Source organism: Nicotiana sylvestris, chromosome 5 (assembly GCF_000393655.2).
Source record: "Nicotiana sylvestris chromosome 5, ASM39365v2, whole genome shotgun sequence".
Classification (NCBI taxonomy): domain Eukaryota; kingdom Viridiplantae; phylum Streptophyta; class Magnoliopsida; order Solanales; family Solanaceae; genus Nicotiana; species Nicotiana sylvestris.
Window position 1 is genome coordinate 25147036 of NC_091061.1, and position 10478 is coordinate 25157513.

At 36.7% G+C, this 10478-nt stretch overlaps 1 non-coding gene and 1 pseudogene across 1 annotated transcript; both read left to right on the plus strand.

Moving 5' to 3' along the window:
- The first annotated feature begins 9249 nt into the window (after positions 1 to 9249).
- LOC138869895 (small nucleolar RNA U3) lies at positions 9250 to 9432 on the plus strand (annotated as a pseudogene).
- A 642-nt stretch (positions 9433 to 10074) lies between these two features.
- LOC138869845 (U1 spliceosomal RNA) lies at positions 10075 to 10233 on the plus strand. Its single transcript, XR_011400096.1, has one exon. It is a non-coding gene; the product is annotated as a U1 spliceosomal RNA (small nuclear RNA).
- The last annotated feature ends 245 nt before the right edge of the window (positions 10234 to 10478 follow it).

Here is a 10478-nt window from a genome sequence, read left to right on the forward strand (position 1 = left end):
GTTTGGTTTGACATAAGTATGGGGTTTGAATGTTAAAGTATATGTATTAAAGTGCTTAGGGAGGTGTAGTCACTCTTATATCTAAATGTATCCTACCCGTCTCGTAGCCTACATTACAACCAAATAAAGTCCTAATTGATCCTAGATTGAATGAGCTCAATTAGTGGAGTAGTACACTACGGGCAAGCTTATGGTGCATCTTTTGTGGCATATGAATGTTATTTCTGAGAGTGAGTAAATTCTTTCTATCTTGAGTTCCTAAGTGTTCTTCAATTTTATTGTATGGAACTACTCTCTTTTGTTGTGTGAGGGCACTTGATTCATGAAGAAAAGGTAATGTCAGTGACCTCTATGTTAGAGTAAGTGAGTGGGTTGTGAATAATGCGTGGTACTTGTGAGTCACATCTTGAAGTGAAGATGTTACGCTTTTGTACTTAGTCTATTTTAAATACTCTTGGTATAATGAGTTAGGAGAATTGTTTAAAAAGGTCGTGTCTATAAAAAAGTGTAGTTTGATTGCTCGAGGACGAGAAATGATTTAAGTGTGGGATGTTGATGATAGGATATAATTACGTATTTTAGTCACTTATTACACTCAAATTTACTGCACTTTAGTTGAGTTTGGGCTTTAATCGCTAGTGTTTTGCACTAACGGTGTGTTTTATGCCTTGTAGGAGTGATTCCAAGCTATATAGATGTTATAGAATGAATTCAAGTGATTTGGAGCTTTTAATTCTGAGCAAAAGCCCAAGGAATTAAACCGGGATCGTATTCGGGGATCATAAGAATCGAGTAGGCATATTGTGCACTGTCTAGTAAAATGCACATAACGTTTTGTTGAGAACTCTATTTGGGCTGCACAACATATGGTTGGAAAGCTAACTCAAAGCTCTACAACTTTTATTTTTTACGTTTTTCCAAATTCCAAACGGAACAGGGTGAACAACGTGGTCGAAACCGCAACCAGGACCTGAGGCGGGCTGAGGCAGTATACCTGCCATATACCGCGTTTCTACCGCGGTCGCGGTAGTCCAGACGTGAAATATTGTCCTTTTTAGCGTAGGAGAAGGTATAATTGTTTGGTAACGACCCTACTTGGTATATATACATAGAAAAATGGTATTTTTAAGGGGGTTGGACATACTTTTGACACAGATTCGACCTAAGGAGGCAGAGACACAATAGGAGCAAGGCGGGAAATTCTTCTACAAGTTTTTCCTTCCTCTTCCTATTTTTCATTGTTGGTTATTACTTGTAGTATTATAGTTTTACATACTATTATGAGTAGCTAATTTGTTATCTAGGGTTTTGATGGAACCTTTTGTAAGATAAATTCTTGTTATGTTTTTATATAATTGAGCCGTAGTATTTTCTCTATTTTATTCTTGTGGTTGATTGAAGGGCTCTCAATTAGCTGTGCCTATTTAGTATGTATTACTCGGGATAGAGTGCATATTTAGGTAGTTGTTGAACAACATCACTCCCGACGTATGTGAGGAATCAATAACCAAGGGTTTAAAGGTGGGATTAGGGATAACGATACTTTGGGTGCGATCTAAGTGAGCTGTAATTATAGCCAGCTAGCGTAACTCGGGAGAGTATATCTAGTAAATTGTCATAATTACTCAGGAGAGAATTACAGCACGCAGAGCGCTCATAATCGGTAGAGAATACTTAGGCAAAATTATAGAAGACATAGCGGGAAGGATTCCGACAATTGGGGAAATCATAACTCTAGACCTCCTTAATCTTGTCTCTAACTCTTAGTATCTTTAGTTGTTAATTTATTATTTTAATTTGTTAATCAATTAGTTAAACACAAGAATCTAAATATCTATAAGTTATGAATTGTTCAAACTTGTCTTCTCAGTGATATTGAACAGTTGGAGTTAAGCCTTAGTGGGATTCGACTCCGGAGTTTTAGACCGGATTATATTTGCAGCGACCGCTTATCCTTTTTAGGACTAGAGTTGGGCGTGATCAAGCCCCAGTTCTTTCGAGTGGAGGATTCAGAGTGTTAGGATTCTCGTACCAGCTATTTGGTGAGCCCAGTTCTTTCAGGGCATTATCATTACTTTATAGTCTTCAGTATTTTAGAGTCAGTATTTTCAGTACTTCACTAGAGGCTTCATAGACGGGATACCAGTTAGACAAAGTCACAAGCTTTTCATGTTAAGCAACAATTGCTACAAATATATTTCAGACTTATAATAGTGTTTTCGCACTTGATTTATATCATCCAAACTTTTAGTGTATCAACATGTGTTAGTTTATCTTCATCATTCAGTATGTTATGATATCACATGTTGATTCATCCAGCTATTTGGTTCGCTCGGTCATATGTAGTCAGGCACTGGGTGCCATGTTACATTCAGGCCCAGGTTTGGGGCGTGACAAAGCTTGGTATCAGACCACTAGGTTCAAGTGTCCTAGGGAGTTTATGAAGTCGTGCCCAATGGAGTTTCCTTTATACGTGTGTGACATCTATGCATATAAACAATTAACTATCAAGACATTCAGGATTGTCTCATTTCTTTCTACTTCAGATCATACCATGAAGCTTAGAGTAATAGGTAACTTTATCTTCCTATCGAATTCCAGACGTATCGAATGCCCAAGCGACGAGCAGGAAAAACCCATGGTTCTAGAGAGGATGATTGCCCACTGGGGTATAATTATGGAGTACAGGTTGGTAACAAATGAGACTTAAGCGGATGTTGAAAGTGTGATGGTACAAAACCAGTTATCATGTTTTATGGTTATCAGTTTGCCTCTGTTACCAACTATACAGTCTTTTAGTTAGCAGGTTTATGGTTATTCAATATGCCAGAATTCAGTTATTTAGTTACCAGATCTCCAATTTTTAGTGTATCCAAATTCTTGTGACTTGTGAGTATACAACGATGTTTATGGGTATTAAAACAAAATGAAGTGGTTTATCAGATGACGGTATACTCTGAAGGACAAGTTTATGTATGGTAGTGTATACATATGTGTTTTACCTTACAGAACAATTTTATTTTAATTCTTTGAAATGGAGCCACAAGTTGGATGATGATAGTTCAGATGTTAGACCCTGTAACAGGTTAGGAATTTAACCGCAGTGAGCATAAAATTGATCATTATAGTTTTGGAAAGAAAAGAGCCTAAGGGAAAAATACCTAGGAGTTAAAAATATTTATTATTACCAAAAATGTGCTTTCGTATAGCTCATGCATATGACTAAGAAGATATGATGTACAAAATGAGAATCAAGAGCAGCCGATATTGAATTTTAGGAAATGATTTTAAGTTGTTCATATTTACTCAAATGAGAATTGGAAAGTATCACGTTAGTAATGTACTATAAGAAGCAACTATTATTGTGAGATAAAAGATATGATAATTACCCTTAGGTTATGTGACTAAGTGTTTACTCAAAATATTTATAGTCTGAATGATTTTGAAGTGTATAGAAAGTTTGGGAATAGCTATTCCAATTTCGTGTAAGACATGTGAAATTTTCCTAAGTGTGATCCATGTACATAGTTCAAAAAAAAGAAAGATAGTATGCGACCGTAGAATAGGGTCGGATGGTGAGGGAAGTTAGAAATAACCTTATGCTTCACTTTAGTTATTCAAAGAAGAACAAGAAAACATGATGCTAGTAGGTGATTAGTAAAAGAATAGTAAGTAAGTTTTGAGTAGATACAATGAATTAGCAATTTCAGCAGAGCTAGTAGAGGTATGATTTGATTTACTTAGCTATGTTAATACTAGTCAGTAGGTAACAGTTTGAAATACGGAACATGTATTAGAACTCAAAGAGTTTAAATTAAACCCGAAGTACAGTGATAGCGGAAAAAAATTAACTAGCAGTAATTGTGCAAACCATAGAAGAATAGCCTTTAAGAGTTATCGAAAACAGGTTTACCCAAGAGTGATAGTGTGAGGAGAGTTAAATCATTAAGATTGTGTATGATAATTGTGAATATATCAGCTTTCCGTTTATGTGAATAATTTAGTTTTTCCTGGTAAGAAAGATGCTCAGAAGTAAGTTGGAAAATGAGTCATCATTGACATAAAATGCAAAGAATTGCAGAAGATAGGGAAAGTTATTCGGATCCCAACAGAAGAGAAGGATCCGCAAGTAAAAGACCTTAACCTTTGGTCTAAGGGGGAGATGAGAAAATAGTCAGTAAGTCCAGTTGGAGATTTTAAACCCACATAGCTAGCTCAGGATATAAAAACTATAAAATCATGCCCAGTTATGTGTCATGAGGGTAGTGCCATTGCACCAGACTCTAATCTTCGGAGTACTGGTCAAGAACTTAGCTCACAATAATACTATAAGTGTTTTCAATAAGTACCTTAAAAAGATAATCAAGTATGAGAAGTATAGCTCATAACTGGGGTAGACAAGAGAAATATGGTGAAACAAGTTCACCACTTAGCCAAGCTAGGAGTTCAACTTTTGGACTCCGAAGATGGTGGAGTTGTTGTCTAGAACATGACATGTTCCTCCTTAGTAGACGAAGTGAAGGAGAAAGAGTCTGATGATCTCTACTTGTTGCAGCTGAAAGAGGGGATTCACAAGCATAAGACGATGACTTTTTTACAAGGGGGAGATGATGGTACTTTGAGGTACCAAGACGAACTGTGAACTTATAGAGGAGGATCATATTTGAAACCCATAATTCCAGCTATTCTATCCACCCAAGTTCCCCAAAGATGTAACATGATCTCAAGGAGGTTTATTGGTGGAACGACATAAAAAAGAATATCGTAGACTTTGTGGCCAAGTGTCCAAATTATCAGTCAGTTAAAGTTGAGCATCAGAAAGCCTAGTGTTTCACCACAGAATACACATTCTTGAGTGGAAATGGTAAGTATGGAATTTATAACAGGATTATCTTGCTCAATTTGAAAGCATGATTTGATTTGGTGATTATAGATCGACTTACCAAGTCAGCGAACTTCTTTCCCGTAAAGACTATAGATTCAACAGAGATTATGCCAAGTTGTACATTCAGGAGATCGTCCGATTGCATGGGACTCCATTTTCCATCATTTATGATCACAGTGCTCAGTTTACAACAAACTTTTAGAAGACCTTTCATAAATAATTAGACATAAGAGTAAACCTCAGTATAGTTTTTTATCCTCAGAAAGATCGCCAGGCAAAGCAAACTATTTAGATACTTGAGGATATGTCCTTGATTTTAAAGGTATTAGGATGATCAAATACCTCTCATTGAGTTTTCTAATAATAACACCGATCATTCTAGTATCAAGATGGCACCGTACGAAGCTCATGGGTAAAGGTGTAAATAGCCAATTGGTTGATTTGAAGTTGGTGAAGCAGATTTGTCGAGACCAGATTTGGTCTTTTAGGCTTTGGAGAAATCCAAGTTGATTTAAGAATGTTTGAAGACGGCTTAAAGTCACCCAAAGTCCTATTCGAACATGCGACTTAGAGACCTATAGTTTCAAGCTGATGATTGAGTGTTTTTGAAAGTTTCACCTATGAAAGGTGTTATAAGATTTGGGAAGAAAGTAAAGCTCAGTCCCAGATACATCGGGCCATATAGGACCCTACGAAGATCGGTCAAGTAGCTTTTGAGTTAGAGTTGCCACCAGGATTGGCGGCTGCACACCTAGTATTTCACGTGTCATGCCATAACATTCAAGTTTTCAGTACTCAGACACTCATGTTTGTTCAGTACTTATATACTTATGTCAGTCCAGTACTCAGATATTCATCCCAGCTTAGTACTCAGATATTGAAGTCAGTTCAGTAGTCATTCAGTTCAGTATCTCGGCAGTTCAGTAATCATGTATTCATATACTTTAATATGCATGTGTTCGTGACAGTTCAGTCTTCACATGTTTCCATCAGATCCATAAAAGGTCCAGAGTTAGTCGTGGTTACAGAAAGGACGATCATTCGAGGACAAATGATCCCAATGGGAGATAATGAACTACCATATAAATTCGGACTAGGTGTGGATGTGCTAAATGAGTATTAATTTGATATTTTAGACATGTGAAATACTATCGAGATGAGTATGGGTGAAAATAGTTGTTTAAGAATTAAGACGGAGACTGGGGTGCATAAGATTCGATAAAATCGACTAAGTTTATAGAATTCATGTATTCTATCAGGTTTTTGTGAAAATATGTTAAGAATTTGGGAAAACGTAAAACATGAAATTATAATCCTTCGAAATACCTTTCCAATGATATACACTTATACACGGACGGATCTGTGTGAAACAAGTTATGCCCATTTTAATAGAAAATGCACAGTCAACGTGCCCAGCTGGTCCCGTGCGCGGCGACGCACTTGTGGCAGTGCTACTACCCTTGTTGCACGTTCAGGTGCGCGTTTTGACCTTCATCTGCATGGGAACGCACCCCGGGGGCATTTTAAAAGCCCTACCTCGTCCTCTACAACCCAAAACACAAAAACTTGTTCTAGAAAAGGAAGCTCTCAAGAACCTAACTTCCTCCAAGGTCCCTCAATCATCCAAAGTAAGTTCTAATTAATGATGATTCTAATTTAATTTCAATTCTCCAATACCTTATTAACATGGGTAAACCCTTCAAATCATTAGATATTTTATTGAGACATCATTGTTGAGAAAAGAAGCCCTAGAACTCGAATTCACGAGGATTGAACGTCAAAAGGTGATATCTTCACCCTCTAAATGATTATAGCATTCAGTTCATGATTATAGACTTTAATTTTATGAGATATGAGTTGATGGGTTTGAAATTAAAGCATGAAAGGTTATAGGTTTGAGTTGTTGATTGTTGATTATTGATTAAGCATGTTGTTTATCTTATAAATGATGAAGAATGATATTGATTATAGCAACTTGAGATTTTAGAATTATCTAGGAGCAAGAGAATGGGTTGTTGGGTGTAGAAACACTATTAGTAAGGACTATGAAGCTTTATGCCCACCAAGTATTTGATAAAATGCCTAAGTGACTAAAACATGAGTATTAGTGCTAATATTGGTTCCTCTCGATATATGTTGCCATACATTACCGTTGAAAGAGGTGACGAACATTGTGATACGCTTAAAAGGGACAAAGTCAAATTATGTGAGGCTAACTCTCTATGCTTAGGAATGTTAACGATTCTCCCTGCACTACATTTCTTTTATGACGTTACTAATTGCCTCAGAAATATAGTTAAGCGTAGTTCCTTGAATAGTTGCAGAACTTCTATAATCTAGCTTCATAACTCGTTCATGACTTTCATTTTGAACGTCGTGAGCTCAATTCGTAATCAATATAGATTTGGGTTTGATGCCCATGAGTGTCAGTCTAGATTACTCAGCATGTCATAAACAATTGAAGTTTTATTTTTCATAATCAGTTCAAGAATACATGTCTCAGCCTAGTCCTATTCAATATTCCAGTATCATGTAACTCAATATGATTTAGTATTTCAGCATCACATATTGTAGTATGATTCTCAGTTTCTGAATTTAAATTCCTGAATGTTGAACACTTGTATTTGGGCCTGAGGCTGTAGTATATGTTTTATGCATGTTTGGGCCCGATGTCGTAGTTTATGCTTATGCATGTTTGGGCCCGATATCGTAGTTTATGCTTTATGCATGTTTGGGCCTGAGGTCGTAGTTTGTGTAATATGCATTTTGGTCCTGAGGTTGTAGTTATGTATACGTATACATGGGCCTGAGGCCGTAGCTTGTGCACATATATGTTGGGCTCGAGGCTGTAGTTTGTTTAGATAAACAGGTGGTTCATCATTCAGAAGAGGGAGTATTCATAGCCTTACATCTTTTGTTCTGTTATCAGTTATCATTTTAGTTATCAGTTATCAATTATCATTTAGTTTCAGTTTTAGTTTCAGCTGTTATCAATTATCAGTTCTCAGCTCTCAGTTATCAGCTCAGTTTTAGTTTCAACATTTATAGTCCTTTCTTTCAGTTGTTTTACATATCAGTGCAATTCAAATGTACTGACGTCCCTTTCGCCCGAGGCGTACATCTCACGATGCAGGTAATGATTTATAGGTGGACGGTTCAGAGTGCTCGAATTCTCATACCAGCTATTTGGTGAGCCACAGTTCTTTCGGGGCATTATCATTACTCTATTATCTTCAGTACTTTAGAGTGAGTATTTATAATACTTCATTAGAGGCTTCATAGACTAGAGTACATAGCAGGCTTTTCATGTTAAGCAATGTTTGCTACAGATATGTTTCAGACTTATATTAGTGTTTCCGCACTTGATTTATATCATTCATACTTTTAGTGTATCAACATGTGTTAGTTTATCTTCCGCATTTAGTATGTTATAATATCACATGTTGATTCAGCCAGCTAGTTGGTTCGCTCGTTCATATGTAGTCAGGAACCGGGTGTCGTGTTACGTCCAGGCCCAGGTTCGGGGTGTGACAAATCAGCATTATATCATTTGCAAATAACATAAATCATGGCACCTCCCGTTGAATGTGTCGCGTCAGCATATCCATCGCAAGGGCAAATAAAAATGGGTTTAGAGTTGATCCCTGATGCAACCCCATCACCACTGGGAAATAATTCGAATCTCCTCTCACGGTCCTTACCTGAGTCTTAGCTACATCGTGCATGTCCTTAATCACCTCTAACGTACACTACCGGGATGCAGCTACCCTCCAGACATCTCCATAGAATCTCCCTAGTACTTTATCGTAGGCTTTTTCTAGGTTAATGAACACCACGTGCAAGTCCTTCTTCCTCTCCCTATACTGCTCCATCAACCTCCTCACAAGATGGATAGCTTCTGTAGTCGACTGCCCCGGTATGAATCCGAACTGATTCTCCGAAATAGACACATTCTTTCTCATCCTTCTCTCCACTACTCCTATGTAAAAAAAAAACAATGGTGAAAAAATTTGTAATTCTTACCTAGTTTGGAACAACTTTAAATTTTGTAATCCAAGAACTTTTAAGATTTTTGAGGAAATATCTTTAAATGTATTAAACAAGCTTACACATGAGGAAAATACATTATATCTTTGTCCAACTCCAATCAAACTCGTCTACTCAATGAAACTTTTAAGAAGAAACTTTAAAATATAGTTAAAATAAACAATAAGGTAGTTGTAGTTTATTTTGGTCATAGTTGTTGACTTATAAAGACGTTAGAAGAATTAAATACTGCTTCCTTTTTTTTGCCTTGCCTCCCACACCGACAAGCAACCGAGGCAAGGAAGTATTTATATTTCATTGCAGCAACAAAGATGGACACGACCTTACTTGAACAGGATCTGTTCTATAGGCTCGTACCACTGTATCCTTGAGTCCTAAGGAGACAGAAAACCAAGTCTGCTTGATGAGGCAGGTCCAATAGACCAGAGCGTGAGTAACAGCTCCCACAGCCCACGGGTTATGGTGTCGTACATGATCGTCTAATGGCTGGCTGACAGACTCTTTAATCTTTTTTGTTAGTACTCTTAGATGTGTAAAAACTTATCTAATTAACCTTTCATATTGTTAATTTCAAAATTTTTAAACATTTCAATTTTTCTCGGTTTTATTTGGCAGTGAACGACAACGAGCTAATTATGATTTCATATTCAGAATATAATCTGATACTTTTTGACTATTCTTTAGGTTATTATCCAAATAGAATGTCAGGACTATCGAAAAACAAATGCATCTTTATTTGTTGTTTTAGACTAGGCTAAATTGCATGAGACCTGCTTCAGAGTCAAACTAGCATTATTACTATTAGGCTAAATTAAGCTAAGATCTAAAGGACTTGGTGAAGAACTAGCATTAATTATTACGTCTTTAAATACAGTACAATAACAGCAATCTCCGTGTAATCTCACAAAGTGTAATTTTAAGAAAATAGAATATACACAAAACTTATAAAGGTAGAGAGGATGTTCCCAATAGAGCCCGACTCAAAGGGAAAAATGAATTATTTCTTCTTTTAATAAATACACAAAATGCAAGTTTGGATAAGTGTTTGTGCAAAGGTTGAACTACTTAGACCTACATCGTTAGTTGAATAAGATAGAAGATGAGAAAATATTATAAAATAGGGCCAAGGACAACTGAGAAACATACTTACCTGGACGGGGTCAATGGGTGATCAAAAAGACCCATGGCCTAGGTTGGCGACCTCCATTGCACTTTGGAGGGATGCCAGCCTAATGTCGGCCCAAGTGGCTGAGTCTACGTCATAATTTGTGGTAGCGGGGTTTGCATTCGCGCAGCCCCTAACCAATCCTAAGTCTAATTATTTCCCATTTTTTTCTCTCTGAACAAGACAACAATGACCTAGAATAAATCTTAAAACGGGCTTTGTGGATATGTATCTAGTTTAACTCCTCTCTTTGCGTCTGGGCAAATTGTGTCTTTTTCTCTATCGATGACAGCCTATATTGACAAACTTGGAATTTTTGTATAGTTTGGAAAAAGCTTAAAATGAGTAATCCTCGAATTATTTGAATATATTTTATATAAA